Source organism: Lepisosteus oculatus, chromosome 6 (genome assembly GCF_040954835.1).
Source record: "Lepisosteus oculatus isolate fLepOcu1 chromosome 6, fLepOcu1.hap2, whole genome shotgun sequence".
Taxonomy (NCBI): Eukaryota; Metazoa; Chordata; class Actinopteri; order Semionotiformes; family Lepisosteidae; genus Lepisosteus; species Lepisosteus oculatus.
Window position 1 is genome coordinate 13335905 of NC_090701.1, and position 19544 is coordinate 13355448.

At 35.6% G+C, this 19544-nt stretch overlaps 1 protein-coding gene across 11 annotated transcripts in view; it reads right to left on the minus strand.

Moving 5' to 3' along the window:
- dip2ca (disco-interacting protein 2 homolog Ca) overlaps positions 1-19544 on the minus strand; it is a 222912-nt gene that overhangs the window by 157194 nt on the left and 46174 nt on the right. Inside the window, exon 1 of one of the 11 annotated variants that reach the window (XM_069191002.1) lies at positions 201-247. The exons of the other annotated variants lie outside the window; for them this stretch is intronic. The gene's annotated coding sequence lies outside the window, so the exon portion shown is untranslated. Of the gene's footprint in view, positions 1-200; positions 248-19544 lie in introns of those variants that run through there. 11 annotated transcript variants of the gene reach the window in all.

Consider the following 19544-nt stretch of genomic DNA (forward strand, 5'->3'; position numbering starts at 1 on the left):
AGTTCACCCACTTCAAAACGAAGTATTATGCATACTTATTAAAAGTGAATATTTTCAATCAAAACTTGAATGTTCAAACTGAACACTTCTATGGGTGAAAAGATGTTAAATGTCACTAAAAACTGCACAGAAGAAATCAAAACCTAAAATAAATTGATATAATTACAAATGGTGAACAACAGATTTGGAAATTGACTTACCACATCATGCAGGTCATATTCAGATTCTAACTAACTGCTGATTTAACCTGCAGGAAAAGAAGCATGTGGATTTAAAGGTGGAGTCCACAGACATAATGCTGTTTGTACAGTACAGTATGTGTGGACACACCATACTTCTTCCTTGCTAAGCATTCTTCTCAACACACAAAATGCCAGGATGTCTCTTTTTTTTAAAAGCTCAGGTGGGAGTTTCATGTGTCGACTGACAGTAAAAATTGGAAAGCTATTAAACTGTAAGTTAGAAATTACACTTTAAAAAAAATAGCAATGTGTTCTGAGACTGTTTTATGCATCAGATAGCAGACTACTGTTGTTCAGGCAACAGTCCCAATAACAGCAACAGTCACTTCAGAGTAGCACAGAACCATGGAACCAATGTGCTATCTAAAATTAACATGTTCTTGGAAATAAATAACACAGGTACCCATTTATTTATTTGCAAAGCAAAGGCAAAATTGTTTCCTCTCCGATTATTAAAATTTCTGATTTTCTTAAAGTGAACAGTTTTGCATGTGATACCCAAAAGACCTAGTGTGATTCATGAACTAATCCCTGAGCTAATTAAAATGTTTTTTCTGAACCATTTTCAAGTTTAATTACTCATGGTTAATAAAAATGAAACATTTAAATGTTCTACACAAGAAGTGAATCTTTCTACACAAAGGAAATAATGCAGGTGTTCTGAAAAAGCTAACTGAAAGCTTACTGTTTCAGAACAAGACATTTATTTAGACTAATATTTTATAAACCAATGGCTCTGGGTGACCTTGGACCCAAGCTGTTATATATTAGCAAGCTTTTTAAGTCTCTTTGTGTGTCTGTGTTCTGACTTTACCAGATAAGCAACAGGCAGATAAATACTATATTCTCTAAATAATGGCAGATGTTTTTTATCCCCATCAAGGGTTTCTGTATTTTTCTTCTGCAATTCAACTTGAAGAAAAACAAAAACAAACTTGACTTACTTGACCATGTTAAGACCTGGGCTTTTCTATTAAACCCCTCCCTTGATCAAACATGAATCAATTAAGCCAAGACCTCTTACTTTTGACTCTGGTTAAATCTGAATAAAAACATGAGGATTTGTTTCAGGGCTGAAACTAACTCCCCCAAGGTAGATCCCAAACAAAATAGCCAGGTTGTTTTTCTGCCTCTGTTCAGTTCCTACATGCTGCCAAAACTTCCCCTGCCAGAGCCACAGCAGCTTAGTGCTGCTACTGTACATGAAAGTGTATAACACTGACTTCAAGAAAACCTCCTAGGATCTTAAAAGCATGAGAAAAACATAGTCTTCTTATATCATACCTTTTTGGGAAAAATACCTGAATCACAAATTATTTTTTTTTAATTTAATAAACCCTAATTCTGTCTTCCAAAATGTTTCATGTAACTTTAACTCTTTTCACCTAGAGTGCCTTGCAGAAGAGTAAGCATTGCATGAGTGTGCTAACGTTCAACACCTTTCTTTCTAGAATTATATATTAGGTGTTTTTTGCAAAGTAGCAAAGTAGTTACCTTTGAGAAGCAAGCTGTACTATCATCCTGTGTTTCCAGAAAAATAAAATGTATGGACCTTTAAAAAAACTGGCATCATTGAGATTGATTGGTCGCCCATGACTAATCAGGATACATTCTTACACTAATCAGGATACATTCATTGTTACATTGGCACAAAATTGCCTCATTAGTGAGAGAGATGATTGGGCACAGGTGATAAGGTGATTCAATTTGTTGAATGTCAAGTTTCATGAAATTAAAGGCATGTCACTAACATGCCCCGCTTGTCCAGAGAATAATGTCATCATGCCATTAGTATGTTGAAGGCTGGACTAAGTCAGCACCCTGTCACTCATTGTCTGTTATCTACACAGCCAGCAGCTTCTAACCTGGCAAGACAATACAGGTAAACATAGGATGTCAATGACAGAAGGTAGAAGACCAGAAGTCACAACACCTTGCTAAGATCAATGGCAAAATCCAAGTGTGACTGTCAGTGCAGTGACTGAAGCAAACCTGACTGCACAGTGTCACAGGGACAAAATTCTGGGACCTCACTTTCTGCCTTGTCCTTTGAGCTGACCCTGATATGACAACATCCCAGTAGGACAAGAAATGTGCTGCTCATATGAAAACAGCTTTTTTTGTGGGATGAAAATGCATTACGCTGAATGAGTAATGCTGTGCATGCCCTACTCGCCAGACTTAAACCCAATTTAACATGAACTGGGATAACGTGTGGTACTGTGTCTAGAGCTCAAAAACCAGTTAAGAAACCTATGCTCATCCTCTAAAAGAGGAATGGAACAGAATCATACTAGACAGCACCTGCAGTCTGGCACAAAGCATCTATCATGCATACACATCTTGCATTTTGTCTTGTGGTGCCCACACACTACAATCCCATGACCTTCAGGCTACACCAACTGTTGATGAGCCATGGCACTCAGTAATAAAAATGTCAGCGCATCTACTGCAAAAAGACATGTCATTTTCCTTAAAATAACTTTGGGAACTTTGATGTAGTAATAATGTTTCTTCTGAGGCACAGCATACATTTTTAAATGACTGAAGAAAAGTGTTTAAATTGAATCCTACTCCATTGGGCCCCTGAGCAAGGCCCTTAGCTGGGTATGCAAAAAGACAAACTCCTAATACAAGAAATTGTATATGGACAAAAAAGCAATCTTATCTTATTTCACTTCATTGCAAGTCTTCTACTGTATAAAAAACAGAACAGACAATCTGAAAGAGTTGGAAACTTACAAAAACACACTGTTGTTGTATCACATGCTCACCCTAGCATACTCCTTCAGAGGCAGCAGCATAGTACCAGTTGTATTGCAGCAAAAAATGTTTTGGAACTGTTTACAGAACCATAGAACTATCAGCATGGCAGGGAGTAAGCTGCAGCAGGTGTGTATTTCCTGTTCCTGGGGCTGCCAGCTTGCATTAAATGTCAGCTGCTCTCGATGATTCACTGTCCCCCCTTTTCTAAGAAGTATCAGTTTTCTATCCACGTTTAGAGCCATAGTGCAAATTAAAAGTGACAATCAAGCTGTTTATTCATTATTTACTTGTTTATTCAAAAGCTGATAAATATTCATCTACTACCTGTGGTCACACAAATCCCTTGCCGATATAACTGGGGTCTTGCTCACTGGTACAGTTAAAAGCCAGAACAAATGGAGTGATTTAAAGCAAAACAATGCATAGACAGAGACTATAAAATTATACTGTGATTATGCCAAGTGAGCTTACTGAACATTGAAAAAAATATTACAGTTGTGAACCAAATGTGAATTTATTGCTTCACCAAGAGCAGACTTATAAGGATGAATTATAAGCTGAATTAAAACAAAAATTGCTATTAGCATTCTGAAAGTAATGGCATGTGTTCAAAAATAAAATATAGCAAAGAGACAACAGTGATATTCAAACTGTTTTTAACTGCACTGTGTCAGAGACAAGGTAGCAAAAGTGGAACTAATTATGCACTAGTACAAAAATCTTTTGAAAATCATCCTACCAAAGACAAATTTTCAGATGGAAAGTACCAAAAAAGAAGTAAAAATATATGCTTTTCCTAAATTTACCAAATACTTAAGTTTACTTTTTTGATTGAGAAGGAACTTTTTCTTAGCTTTTCTAAAACCTCCTTCATCCTCAGAGCAGGAGTTTGTAACAGCTTATTGGCATGAGAATGTCCATTTCCACTGCGGCCTCCTCAAAATCTAGGAAACTACTTGAATCTTATGAATTCTCTTTTAAATCTCAGGATAATCTTTATTTCACTGAAACACCAAAGGACCAAATGGTGATACTGTACTTCTGTGACTTCCTTTGATCAATTCTTCCACTAAAGACTTGTGCACACAGAGGAATTGGGTTATGCAACACAAGCCTGAGCATACAGTACCAAACTCTCACTTATTTGATGTCATCCACTGAATATGTGACACATCTGTCATCTCATTTTACATTTATGACTTATAAATTATTGGTATTACCCAAAGCATCAAAAGTAGCATAATATTTTTTTTTTAAATGGATACAACCTGAGGCATTTCCCCTTTAAGGAACAAAAGCCATTACCAATTATTCTGAGACAGTGAGCACAGACTTGTCCAGAAAATGTATGCAGACATGCCATTAGTCACCTGTTCTTTTGCCAGAACACTTTGTCTGTCTAACACCACAGACCCTGGAGCTCCCAGCATCATTTTTAGGGCAATAAAGCAGGGAGTGCCTGAAACCATTCATTGAACCACTCCTTGAATTGTGTGTGTATAGATTTCAATGTAAATTTGTTTAAGAAGTACATAATGCCCGATAAGAATTTAATAGATATACAATCTAAATTATTGGTGTCAACTTCCTTATCACTGGTTACTGTATAACATATAGCTTATACATTATTAATTGGACATTATATGAATGGAAAATGAAAGGTAATTATTTTAATGAAAATGCATTAAAAGAAGAGAAGAGTGATATACTCAAGAGCTTCAGCTTGACAATGTATGTTTCTTTAAAACAAGCTAAGTTAAATTACTACTAGCAAAATACTGTTACTAAGTTACAGAGGCCTAATTTCAACGAATTTCAAAAACTGCACCCAAGATTGCTGTCTAATTGTATCTTATTTGATATTTGATTATTTTTTTAATCATCTGAATTTTAAATATAAATATAATTATGCATCTAATAGTGGAAACACCTAAAGTGAAAATTGTATATTATTATTCATACAAAGCAATAAAGCCTTTTTAAGAGCTTCATATGTATGTAACTATTATTCCGTTACATTATTTCAAATTGTTTCTAAATAATATGTAGTATTATTTATTTATTAGGCTGACAAATTACTTTTTACTGAACTGCACAGCAACAGTCTGTGAATAAGACTGCTGAAAAACAAATTACAGTACCATAGATGAACACTTGCTGAAGACAGAGACGACTAAAATGTGGAATGTTGACACACCATCATGTTCAGCATAGGTCACATTAACTTTCTGCTTTTATGTAAATGTAAACTTCATATGAACCACCTGTACTGTATGTACATGTTGTACCTTAAACTTCATTTCCTTTGCATGAACTATGTTATTATTATTTGCAAATATTTCCAGAAAGAAGGTACCGTAATCTATGTCACTTAACAGGAAAAGATAATGACTTTTTCACCATGTGAAAACAAAATTTTTCATTCTGAATTACATACCAGGAGCGACAGCATTGAGGAAAAGCACTTTCAACGACTTTAGTACAGAGACATAAAATGAATACATCAAGATGACATATAGTTAAATTAAAACTATTTTTTTCTTTTAATGAAATGTCAAAAGAGAATCAAAAATAACATATTAGTTAAAAGAACCCAATTTAAAAGCATTATAAGATTATAAAGCTTGAATTAAAAAAGTATTAAAACACTGATTCCTGTCTAAAGTTAAAATTATTTAATTTGGGAAGTTTCATCCCAATTCTCTAAAGTATAACAGTTTAAAATTTTCAGAAATTCTTTAAAAAAATAGCACATTCCTAACTCCAGTGCAAAGACTATTAGGACTATGGACACATTATTATTATGTTATAAATCACAGTTATCACCTTTTGTAATGAAATATATAATGTTAATGGTGTATAAATACACCTAATATATCAGTAGCTAAACAAAACTATGCCCTATAGGCAAAGAGCAGCCCAGCCCTTTCCTGCATCTCTCAGGAAATATAGTTATATACTATACTGTTTTCTACTGTACTCTTGCGTTCACCTTTGTGACAAAAAAATTATTTAGAAAAAAAACCTGCATTGCAACTTCTACATATTTTATCCTTGGCACATTTCCCAGAAGCCCTCTCCATGTTCTGAAAATGTCGTTTTGCTCAGAGATCACTATAATGCTTGACTATCACTTGATATATAATAGAACTGAGCTGTTTTATGGACAAAATTCACAAAGGAGAAAAAAGGAAATAAATATACTTGTTTTTTGTTGGAAACCCAAGTAAGATAAATTGCCTCTTTCTTCAGGAAAAAATAAAATAAGCAATTCTATTAAACCACTCAGCCATCAAAGGGAAAATTGCTAGTGACTCTAAAATAAAAGCAATTTTATTTCTAGTTATACTACTGTAAATTATTCTTTGGTTGGTGCTATCTGCCTGGTGCAATTTAAGCTCAGAGGTATTCTTCAATGCCACACGTCAGTCAGTTGTTGCTATTAGAATAATAGGTCAACCTCAAAAAGGAAAAGGAGATATTGCTTAAAAGGAATTCTGGCCATTGTTAAGGTTTTGTAAAGCATATAATTTAATCTTTCTGGTCAAAAATTAGACAATGAAACAATGACAACCTACAGTACACATTTTAAGACATCCCTGTACACATCCTTGTATCAGCTTCCATAAAGAGGGTCCTAGCTGAAAACTGTGATGTAAACTTAATACTAAAAACACTTGGCAAGCAATATCATCAACGCTGGCTTTCCGAATCCTCACAGCGTCAGACAGCTGACACTGGCACAGCAGGACTAATGAGTGCAGGTGAAATAGGTTGGCAATGAGCATAGCAGCTGACAACAAGCGAAGAGGAAAAACTTTCCATCCGTGACTTCATTCAAGATCACAGGGGAACTGAGTGCCGTTGGGGAGAATGCAAGCCTATATTTGTCTTGGTGGACAAACGGCATTACGACAACACAAAAGGAAATCATAAAAATAAATTAATAAAAAATTATAGGTTTAAATTAGGTTTTTTTAAATCGGTAACCATGCAATCACTGAAATTAAATGATGGCATATGTTATAAATCGGTCATTTAGCGCAGTCTGGAAAAAAAGAAAAACTTACCATAAGAATCCCATTGGTCTGGGAGGAAAACGTTGGACTTTTAAAATAAACGGGTAGACGTTACATCAGTATGCCTAATTTTAAACTAAAATTGGTGGTACTGAGAATTTCATATTGATCTCATAACTCCTAAACATTTTCTACCAACTCATTTAAGGACATTTCATCTTCGTGCTGGATGAAAAAAAAAAAAAAACAACAAAAAGTAAAACTGAAGCCTAAAGAGAAAGGAGGAAGATTAGATTGGATTATGAGAGTTTACCTCTAGAAGCCAGATCTGGTGCAGGTTTGGACTCTGAGCTACTGTATATTGTTTCCAAAGTTTGAGCACATTTATTTATTTAGATATTTTGGGGGGGCATCTACCACCTCCATTACACTGAAAATTGTCAATAAGAACAAATTCATGCACAACTAAAAGGACAACTATTTTAATTACAATGACTAACTGCTTGGGAAGGAAAATGTTTTTTTTATATGTTCTCTAACTTTTTAGGGTACTACATCAAATCATTTGGGCTGCACAAAATGTCTCTGCAACCATCTAGAATGTCTGTACTGTATAAAGAGACAGTTACAGAAATGAGACATAATGTCTACAATTTTGATATAACATGAAAAAACATGGTACAAGACAATTCATAGGTTCCAAATTAAGCTAAATTCACAGGATAGTTCTGGTAGGAAAGCTTTCAAGAACCTGCTGAAATACAGCCTTGTATTGCTTACTCTTTGTTTCATCATCTTTTTTTTTACTCCTGACATTGTTTTACAGTACATTATTCCTAAAACTTCAGCATTGATCATTGAAAAAGCAGGAACTGGTTCTCAGCTAAACTCATTACCGTGCCTCAGTCAACAGAAAGGTAGGAAATTGGAAATTGAAATCCAATAATCCATCGTAATTAAGTTCCCACAAAGAAGAGGTGCGGGGAGGCCTTTAGAGAAATAAGTCTAAATAAGCCTGACATTCTGAGTCTGGTAAATACTTCTTTGTGCTATAAGCAAAATACAATCAATACTGGTTAACTGCACATTCAGTCACAACAGAGAGAATCCATCCCCTCTCAGAGTACAAGAATGTCAGTTTCTAAAGTGTACCTAAATTTCCATCGGCTGTAATAGGGTTATACTATTAATTTCCACATTTTGCATTGTAGCTTCAAGAAGTACAAGAAGCTCTATTCCATGTGTTATCAGGTATATTATCAGGGATTTTTTAAACTTGTGCCAATGGCAAAAACCTGTCTAAACAAGAACACAATGGTCAAAATGAAAATATTTAAATTCATATTTGTTTCAATTGAATTCTTGTGTTCTTTCCCCATGATACATTTTAGCTTTAGAAAATAATATCTGAATATATCTATATTACAAAGGATTCACCTGAAAGTGACATTTAAAAGGAAATAAAATAAATCAAAGATTTTCTAATCTTACAATTAAATTTCTATTAAAATTGTATTTTTATCATGCTTAAGTGCTTATCAATGTTATACTAGATGTCAGTACTACACTGTAATAGATGGTCAGGTCATACAATAATACTGCCTATAGTTTTCAGTGTGAGCAACTCAGATAAGGCTACCATATAAAAAATAAAAGACATGTCATGTGAAATGACAATCCTGTACCCTCAGAGGAAAAATATTCTAAAGCATGTTTTGCCATTAAAACTCATTTATGCCACACCACAATGTCAAAAGGCCAACATGGATTTTCAAAGTGGAAACATAAACACTGGTGGGCACGGGGCTTTCCATTTGAAGACCAAACCCCTGTTTACACAGAACAGTTAACATCTGAAAGACTTCAACTTTCCCAGGTAATATTCTGTAAAACCTGTGAGTGAATCACCACTGTTTCACTTCTGCTGTGTACTACGTTATGTTTTATTGCTGTACACATGTGAAAAGAAAATGACATACAGTACTTCCATTTGACAATAGCTGTGCTACAGAGTTTCTAATAGTGGTCATTAAATGATGCAATCTGTAATAATAGTCATTTTCTCATCAGAATTAGGTTTGATAGAGATATTACTATGGCAGGAGATTCCACACAACAGATTAATGAGAAAATAAGAATTAGCTTTGGAGTATTATTGCATACTTTAATATGTTCAGATATAATCCAAATAATTGGAAAAGGGTTGCAGATGACCACCCTGCAAATCTGAAAATAAAAAAGGTGTCCTTCTGCAGATATTCCCAACCCAGTCCTGGGGACTCAGACACTTGATTTTTTGTTTTTGTTACAGTTGAACTCAGTTATATAACTGATCTCTTCATTAAACACAATGGGATTATTTGAAGGTTTTTTAATTGTGGTGCAAAAATAATGAAAATAACAGTATTTACCACATCTAAGGTTACACTGGAAGTGGAAATGGAAAACACTTCCTAATTAATGAGCTTGAGAAGCAGAAAAAGGGGGATACAAATAATTTAACTGCATGTTCAGGGAAGTAGTGTTGGTCTATATTTGGGAAAAGAAAAAATAGTAATTCTATACCATTCTACAATTTTGAGGTTTGACAGCAAATCCATCAAGGGATAAAAGGGAACAAAACAATGTTATTGCTTAATTGATCTGAAGTAGAGTTTCCATTGTATTGAGCCTGAACCCAGGACAGCTCCTTTACCAACAGCTACCAAAGTCAATTCTTGTAGGCCTCATGGTTAAATGCATGCAACAGTTGCTAAGGCAACAGGAGATATGCTCTGACCCAGCAGAATGAACACTGAAAGTGTTGGTGCCTTCCAAATCAAAAGAAAGGGTTTTTTAAAGGTCAAACACGTACAGGAATGTACTGTATCTAATGCAATGTATCTAAATGTTTTAAGTGTGTGATCTGTAATATCTTTTAAAAGACCCAGAAAGTATTTCCTTTCATGCCAGTTTGTTTTAAATAAAAACATTTTTTCATTTTATGACTGGTGAGGATCCTTTAATGTTCTTGTTTCAATGAAAGTGAAAGATCCAAGCTTCCCTTTAGCTGCGTTAGAAAACTGATGATTCATTAAAGTGCCCCTGCTCAGCCTATAGTACGTTCTATATTATTTGAAGTGCATAAACACATTTTATTTCAATTTTAGGAAATCATCTAAATAATAATCTACAGTTCCATGTACAAAGAACAATAGCCCATCAGTTGGTATTATACATTATGTGAAGATATAGAAGCACCTACAATAACTGCACCTGCCTTTACTTGTACAGGATCATTAAGTCTTTAAATTCTAATTTCCCATGTTAACACTGAATATACAATGATAACACACTTCTATGACCTATCTTGGCCGGGTGTAACTGCTGATTAATTAAGTGATAGAAGGCAGCATGAGGACTGTTGGCAAGTATTTGGCCTGAGAGTTCTTCTTTAAAAAAACCTTGAAATTCACAGTACTAGTACACAAGTACTCAAGTGTTTTAAAGTGCATTTGTAGATAACCTTGAATACAAATACACCCCCTTACTACATCACAAAATATAAGGATACATGAATTATCAATCACTGTAAATTAGCTCAAATGAAGGAAAAAACATTACAAAACAAAAATAAAAGGTAATATTCTCACACTAAATGGAACCACTTTCCCCTGCTTTCCAAAGCCTCAAATGTAATTATCTGAATCATTTTACAGCATATAACACATATAATACTTCTGGTATATTCTTATATAACTTAACACACAGCCCTAGACTTGGCATTAGTTATTCTGTATCCATTATTAAAAATCAAAGTATCACTGGTAGCTTAATTACAGTTAGAAATATTTTTTATTTTTATGACACAAAACAGCATTTTCTGAGAGTAGAAAGGTTTCTCTTCCATTGGAAAATGAGAAGCAAAAAAGTCAAAACATTTTGTTAAAATTCATTTGTATCTGTGTATAATGTAATATGCATACAGTACATAGACACATTCAGTACATCTCATGCATGCGTTTAAGAGGGTACACACACTGTGTAATACAAGCCACAAGAGGGAACTCATACAGTAGTTAATTACAGCATATGTGGGGTTTCCTTGGTCTAATATGCTCCAGGCATATTCATTTAATCTTTAGTTTACAGTGAGTGCTGTTCTACACCAAGACAGAAATTAACTTCAGCCAGCAGTCAAAATCTACTTGCTCATTTTTCTTCTTTCACACAATAAAACCTGCTCAAAGGGATCCTATTACAAACAGACACTCACATTTAAGAAGGCTGTTTCAAATGATGGTTTAAAGTCGAGAGTCCACAGTGTTAGCAGTCATAAGATGGTGGTTATAAACATCACGCACAGATTGTTTTTTTACTGTTGTTGACGTTTTTTTAAAGAGAAGCACCATGTCACATACTGGGTCTTTTTTACATAAACTGCCCTTATATTCTTTTTCTGCCCATGATTACATACTGAGTCAAATATCTGACCTGAATGAGATAAAGCTGAACCAGCTGTTTCCTTTCCTTTCATCTGCCTGGAGCTGAAAAGGGTTTTTGTGCAACATGAATCTGGCAAGGAGGGATGGGCAGTCACATGTCACAATATAGACTGCCTATCTAGGTCACTAAGCTCTTCCCTTACCAACGCAACTCCATAAATATCCCAACAGAACCACACAACTAAACATCCTCTCTCTCGTTATCCTTACATTTTCAATAGAAGCGAAAGAGTCATGAAATAATACTCTTTCGTTGTTTGGAAGACAAGGCAGACTATTTTGTACAGCTACAGAGCAAGTGGGCAAATTCCCCCCATTTGAATGCAATATGGTATGCCATATTGTTACAATACGGCACACAATTTTGTTTAAATTAATAATGGCAAAGAACTATACTAACATCTTAGTGAGTGTTATAGTGCATAGTATTATGCACTATCATCTTTTTTTAGAAAAAAACTTGCCATGCAGCATTGAAAAATAAATATGGGAAAGACTGGATCACATGCTTCAGACAATTTTGCTCCTAGCAAGCACAGTATCAGTCCCATGAACAGTCATACGCCTTGAACCATGAAGCAATGACATGCCTTTCTCTCTTTTTGTATTTGCAATCTAATAAAAAACGCTGGCTTGTGCCACATAAACAAAATATATTTTATGGGACTGGAATGATTTAGAAAAGCATCCTGTACAAAGCTAGATTATTTTGAGGCTCACATACTGGATGAAGTAGTGGAGTACACAAGGCTATTATTAAAATAGAAATTGATCAAAATCCATTTCTGCAATACAGTATGTCAAGTCTTGCAACTGTGGGACATCTATAGTTTTACTGTACACAAAATGCTGTGATAACACACTCACCTTTCACAGTTGAGTGTTTTGTTTAAGACAGCTTTGCTACCTGGTAATTGCTTTCTCAGTCTAACCAGTGGTTGAAGAGCTTCTCTATTTAAACTGTCAATTAATTACGCTGTTTTTTGTGTATGCCCATGATTGTGTGTGGACTTATCGTCACACTAAAGCCTTCACAAATCACAAATCATTTAATTTAGTCACATTGGAAGAGATGCCCCTTTTCACTTTTGAAAAAAGTGTAAGTATTGGGGGGTTATTTCATGCTCAAATTTTCTGAAAAAATAATTTGATAGACTTGACTGGAAGAGATATTAGTTTTAAAAGGAGAAAAACAATCTAAATTGATAAGCGTTCATGTGTTTTGGAGCATTTAAACTGGTTAAAATAAGCTAATTTACACAATCCTTTAATAAGACAGAAATGTTGACATTTTTTGTGTAATAAAATTATCATACAGTTCTTACCCTTTTAAAGTCTGTGTATGAAAATAGACTGAAAACACAATTGAAAGCCCCCAGCAGAGGCAGCTTTCAAAGTAATTTGACTAGTTCATAAATCTGACTGACAGAAAACAGTGAATGTCAACCAGAAATACCAAATATCACTATTACACTACAGAGAGAAGGGGATACAGTGAATTATTGAGTTGTTTGTTGTTTTTTTCTTAGCACATACAGTATTTGTTTATAAAGTCAATACCTTCCTTGTGTTGTGTTCTGTTCCCTTGGCAAAAAGGAGCTTTTTTAATTCCTGCTCAAAGTGAACAAGAACAATTTAATAGGACTTGGTACCCAAGGGCATCTGTGGTATGAGGTTGAATCAGAAGCAAAAAAAAACACTTTGATTTTTTGGGACATGATTTTGATGGGACATTTTTTTTATTTTATTTCTCCACCCTCACTTCCCAGACTGGAATCAGGCCAGGGACAGATGCTGCTTTCATACATAACACTTCAGGCTCCTGGATGCTCCTGAATCTTGTTCTTTTGATTTGGCATCAACGCACCTAAAGAAATGCTGGCATGACACTGTTGGCTATCATTTTCCCTCCCATATCATCTCTCAACTTGTCCTGTCTCAACATTATTTTCCATTTGGATCAACGGTGAGAGAGGACACACCGGAGGTTCGGGGTGCTCTGAGGACGTGAAGCCATCAGATTCTTACTGCACTATCCCTATAGCAGAGCTGTCTGGCTTGATTTTAGGAACGCTTTGTCAGAAACTCACACAAGGGGTCACAAGGGGTTACGACTGATGGCCAGTGGGGGCAGGGGAGGGAGGAACATTTCACTGTGTTGTTGTGCTATGGGACAATTTCTAAAAATTGCTCCACAAAGAAATAACAGTATGAGCTCACAGGCATCCAGCAATCCACAGGGGTCACCGCCAAACTCCCAGCCAAGCATATGCTAGCCAGCTCGCACCTGCTTAACCCCGGCCACTTTTCAGTCAGCTGTACTCTACCGTTTACAGTATCCTGGTCACAGCCGGCACATGACATGACAAAGGTTTCGAAGTAATCATGTCTGGGCTATAGGATTCAGCCTATGTTTCACATGGGTTCTTCTGTAAAGTCATTAAGGATTTGGGTTAGCTTTCAATCTTTTTGCGAAAAGGCCCCATTCGTCAGAACATTCAAGTTGAAGGAATAAAGCAATAAACCTGTGAAGGACATTAAGGGGTGATACATTTACCTTGTTTTCCTACCCACTTTTGATTGAGTTTTTGTGGCAATTGTTTTGCTAATAAATCGGTGTTTGTTAGTATCAGCATGTATTAACTCCTTTAAGGTAAAGAAACTCTGCAACATAGGCCTATCTGTCCCACAATACTGAACCACTGCTGTTCTCAAAAGACAGCTTTCAGAACAAGAAAAATTTTGCTTAGCTGGCTACAGATTAAAGACTTTTTCCGCTTTGTTGTTTCCAGCTGGGAAATGAATTGTACAAGCAGGTATTTGGTACAGTATGTGCTCCAGCAGCAGTGTAAAGAAACATCACATCATCACCCCATTGATCTAAGTGTCAACCAACCTAAGTATAACTATACATCCTAATCAATGAACTAACCAAAGCCCAGGAAGTGTGAACTTCATAGTGCAACTCCCAGCACTGAAAATCATTTTTCTCATATGCGCTCATCGAAATGTGAATACTGTACACCCAAATCCAATTGTCGTACAGTACTCAGTACAAAGTAATGTCTGTTTATTATTTTCACAGACAATTAAAGTATGGAAGAGGGTGAAACACTTAAAATATCTTTCTTTTTCCTGCAACAGAATTCCAGACTTATTACAACACAACAAGGATGTCATTAGAGCTCATAAAGATGCAGGTTTTAAAAATATATCACAAATATAAAATATATATTTTTATAAATAAAATTATTTTTTTGAAATATTTTTTATAAACATCTGATTTTTAATACAAAAGTATTTTCATAACCTCCTACCACAACAACCACCTTCTTTGACCTAAAATATTTTGTTATACCTTTAGAACTGTTTCAGCTGAGCAGGTTAACACATAAAGTAACTTAAGCAGAGGTTTACTGCTTCTCTGGTGCATAAAAACTACTTACAACATGAAATAATATTTTAAATTTGTTTTGCCCTGGATTTCAAACAATGATCTCAGAGGTTTGGGCCAGTTTAAATTTGTCTTGACTGATTGAAATATGGTGTAGCATATTTCATGGAGTAATCTTATTTACAAACATTTAACTGTAACTAATAACACAAAGAACATAACAGACACATTTTTAGAGCAAACATATTAAGCTCATGTAATCAAAAAACTTGAGAGGGGCATCTGAAAAACAGACTATAAATAGATTGTATCTGTATTTCTAATTAAACAGAGTCCAGTAGGTGTTTTACACAAATTGTTAGAAACATTCTTCAAAAGCATATACTATTTTATGTTTTTAAAAAAAAAACAACAACATTGTTAGCCAAAAGTAAATCATGATGCTTTATTTGTAACCTGAAGCTTCGTGCAAATGTTGTTCAATACATATAAAGAAACTTTTGATTTAAAAACACTCCGAAAAATAGGGTAAAATTGGGTAAAATGGTATAATTTTGATTGATATACTTTAGATGATGACATTACAATTAAGGAAAAGGCCAACTTTATTTTCAGAAACTACATAATGTCATCTTCAAATGTTTGTTCTAGAAAATCAGCAGTGGGAACAGTATTCTAAAAACTATGATATACAAAACTGCATACAGTGATAGTAGAGTAAATAATGGTTTATCATGGTCAACCCGTATGACCAGTTGTACAACATAAATATTGCGTTTTGAATATTAAAAAGGGCTTTTTGAATTAAAAAAAAACAAACTACAAAAACAAGAAAATCTGGAAAAAAGTAAACATCATAACTTGAGGTGATAAAATGGACTTGCATCAAGGGTCTCTGTTATGAAGGTATCCCAGGAAAGGTAGACGAGAATATTTTAAAATCCGAAAGTGGCACAAGGCCTTGAACTGATGTCACAGCAGGAACACTCACATTCTCTAGGACACTGTGTCCTGTGCTTCCAGGATGGAATCACGGTTTTTACAGCCTTCACCAGGACAAGTGACCTTCTGATGATGGAGCTGTCATTAACGATCCAAGGAGCTGTTTGTAAGAGTTGGGGTGCAGCTCCCTCTAATTCCGCTTGTGAGGCAAATTCTCACTCCTCTCCCTGATCTGCTGCGTAGTGGCGCTACTGTCACAGAATGACTGCCTAGCGTCACTGGGTGCCTCACTACAGTGGTAAATGAGGTGGTTCATTTCCAGGGCTAACAAAAGTGTAAATCATATTTCGTTCCTTTGTGATGAACAAGTGTAGCGGAGCTAGTTTGGACGTGGTGACGTCATCGCCCTCCCTGCGCGTAGCAGGGACCTCAGGTGCCTAGGTCTCTGAAGGAGGTCTCCTTTAGCTCATGCGGCTGGTTCTCTGTTGCGTTATGCCGGAGACCCGGGTTCGCGGCCCAGGTGTTGCGGGACGAAACGGCGCGGATCCGCGACGGTCACACTAGAATGCCATAAATGCAAGACTAAATCTTAAAAAACGACAACATGTTATTGTTTAGAGGTACACTGGCGCAGTGCTGGGACTCTGGGTTCAATTCTGGACCTATCTGCATGGGATTTGTATGCCCTCCCCGTGTTTGTGTGGATCTCCTCTGGGTGCTCCCGTTTCCTACTGCAGGTCAAAGGCATCCTGGTTGGTTATTTGGGACAATTGGTCCTGGTATGAGTGTGTCTGTGCCTGTGTGTACCCTGCAGTGGACTGGCATCCCATCCAGATTGTACCCTGCCTTGTGCCCTTTGCTTGCCAAAATGGGCAAAAATAAAATTGGATGCGACAGTTATAAGATGGATGGCTATTGCTATTATGGTCAATTCATCACTTATGATTTTACCTAATTAGGGTTTTTAAAACCCCAGGGTTTTTTTTATGCAATTTCCAGGAAGATCTTTGAAAAAGGCACCAAACAGGGAGCTATTTTCTACCAAAATAAAGGAGCAAAACAGTAAGGCAAAGTTAACTCCTCCATAATCGCTTAGCTTTCCTTCATGATGTTGTTTCACAGCTCCAAATCCCAACCCTATCTGACACACGCTGAGTCAATGCAGGGTCCTTGGTGCTGTCAAAGCAATGTTTCTGTAGATTAGAAAGTGATTCCAATAGGAAACAGCAGCTGGTCCTCCTGCAGTCAAGACCTTTTTATTCCTCTAAGTAAGACGGATGTGGGAATCGTACGAGAAGTCTCGTCTGGACTAAAGGGGTTGTTAATCATGAACACAGAACTGGTTCTCTGTCCAGTCGAGTAAAAACAGGCTGAGTGGGATGGACAATATTAACATCCATTACTTTCCTTCCACGGTTGTTTAATATTTTAGTAGAATGAGAGTCAGGATTGTATCCTGAATTTGATAAAAATTCACTATTTTTAGATGCAGCTTGCAGCTTTTCCCTCTAGGGAGTGAAAAAATGCGTTTAATGACTCACCAGTCAAACCAGTGATGGGCTAAACAGTCTTAATTCATACATTTTTAATTGAGCTCCAGGGAAGGAGGCAGAAAGATGAAGCATGTTTCACACACCTGGGTGGATAAGTGTGTCATCCCACAGTCCTGCACATCAGCAAACACTGCATGAGAGTAAGAAGAGCAGGTTTCATCATACCCTAACATACAATAGGATTCACACTTTCATATGCAAGTTTTTAGAAGTAGTAACACTTTTTCATATGAATCATGGACAATGACAGTACCTGTTTTGTTAGATGAAAAATAAATAACGTGTGATTAAAATGATCAAAGCTAAAGCTACATTGTTTCAACTGTGAATCATGTTGTATTGAACCTTCTTGAATTCATTCTCTGCTCGTCATTACTTTACATGTGAATGTACTACTTTCAGGCAGCCTAAGTTATGGCTGGTTTCTATTAATACTCATGGTATTTCCTTGTTTCAAAGTATTTTTAGCAGGTTTTGTGGAATGTTTCCTTTTATGAAGAGGAGGGGGATGTGGCAAAAAAAAGCTGAATTGTCCCAGGAGGTAAAAAGATTTCTGCATCTGTAACACACAGTTCTTGTCAAAACATCTGTTGATTTATCGAATATATATACAATTCTGTCCTAGGTTCCATACTGAACCACTTCAAGCATCTAAATCTGCTTCTTTTTATACCTCATATCATTTTTAGTATTCAATAACAGCCCTTGATAAAAAAAATGCTTGAGGACTAAAATTAAATTTGAAAAAAAAACATTTATTTTCTGTTTGAAGTGAGATTTGTTTTATTTAACCTGGTAATAGAAATAGCTTTTGTGGTAAATATTCAAAAATAACTTTTGCCTTCCTGCTTTTTAAACACTCAATAACCTATCCAGAAAGACAGAAGAGCTGGCAATTGATAATCCTCTCGTATTGATTATCCTTATGAGTGTCCACAAAAGCCAGTTCTGTCAATCTTATAAGGCTAATGAGTGAGGACAAATTCAACTACCAAAAACTACCACGTAATGACATGTGGAGAGCCTGTGGCACGGATGCTGTCCATTTTCCAAGGCCATTGCATGCCTTGGTTCCCAAATATGAAGCACTGTAATGATTTAATACCTTGAACCAGACAGAAGAATCAAGCCTTGCAGTGCATTTGATACATAATCATCATAAAAGATCTTCCTCTGACCTCGACTTGGTCAAAGGAGAATGTAAGAAGAGATGCTTTTCACCTCTACTGGAATACCGCAAAGTCATAGAAGTTGACTTACAGTACAATATAGTGACATTGCCCACAACTCCTAAACAAATCAATATATGGATACAAAAATAGAACAGCAAGTGATGCCACCATTCGTCTTCACTATTTTTTTCTGCCTTAAACATGTATTGTAATTATAACATTATAACAACTGATTGATTTTGTTGGCATGCTAGTTCAGTTGTGCTGAATTTTAGTAAATGGCTCACAAATGCCCTTTTGAAGTGTTCAACAGATTTAGTTATTTTAGGCTTAATTACAGGCCAGAAATACATAGAGTACTGTATAGGTATCTATTTATATAAAATATATGGTTTTGTATGTACTTATCAGGCAAATTCTGTAAAGACTTATGGATTAATTTAGCTAATTTGAATTTTAGAGTAACATTATCTGTGCTCGGATTTCTGGCTGGGAACTGGACAGATCTGATAGAATCTGATGATGATTCTTATTTTTTTTTCATACTGCAGAGGATTAAACGGTTAAACCAAAACAAGTACATAATTAAGTTGAAAAAAACTCATAATTATTTTGCAGTCACGACTGACTTGCCTGAGATATACTGAGTATATACTGTATCACAAAATAATTATATTAAAGACTGATTCACGAAGAAATAATAATTACCATAGTAACAGTCGCTTTCACAGAATCTTTTCCCAATTATATAATTAAGTTCTGCACATCTTGTCCATTTCCAAACCTAAGTAAATTTCACTTTAGAGGAAAACAGAACCTTCTTTAACACTGTTTCAGTGCAAATTGACCATGTAATGTTAAAACTAGTTTTCTTCCCTCAAAACCTCTATTGATAAAATGGTGGAAAATACAGAACTTTAAAAACAAATGGTTTCTTTAGTTCAATTGAGAAGACGTGGAAATCCATACCAA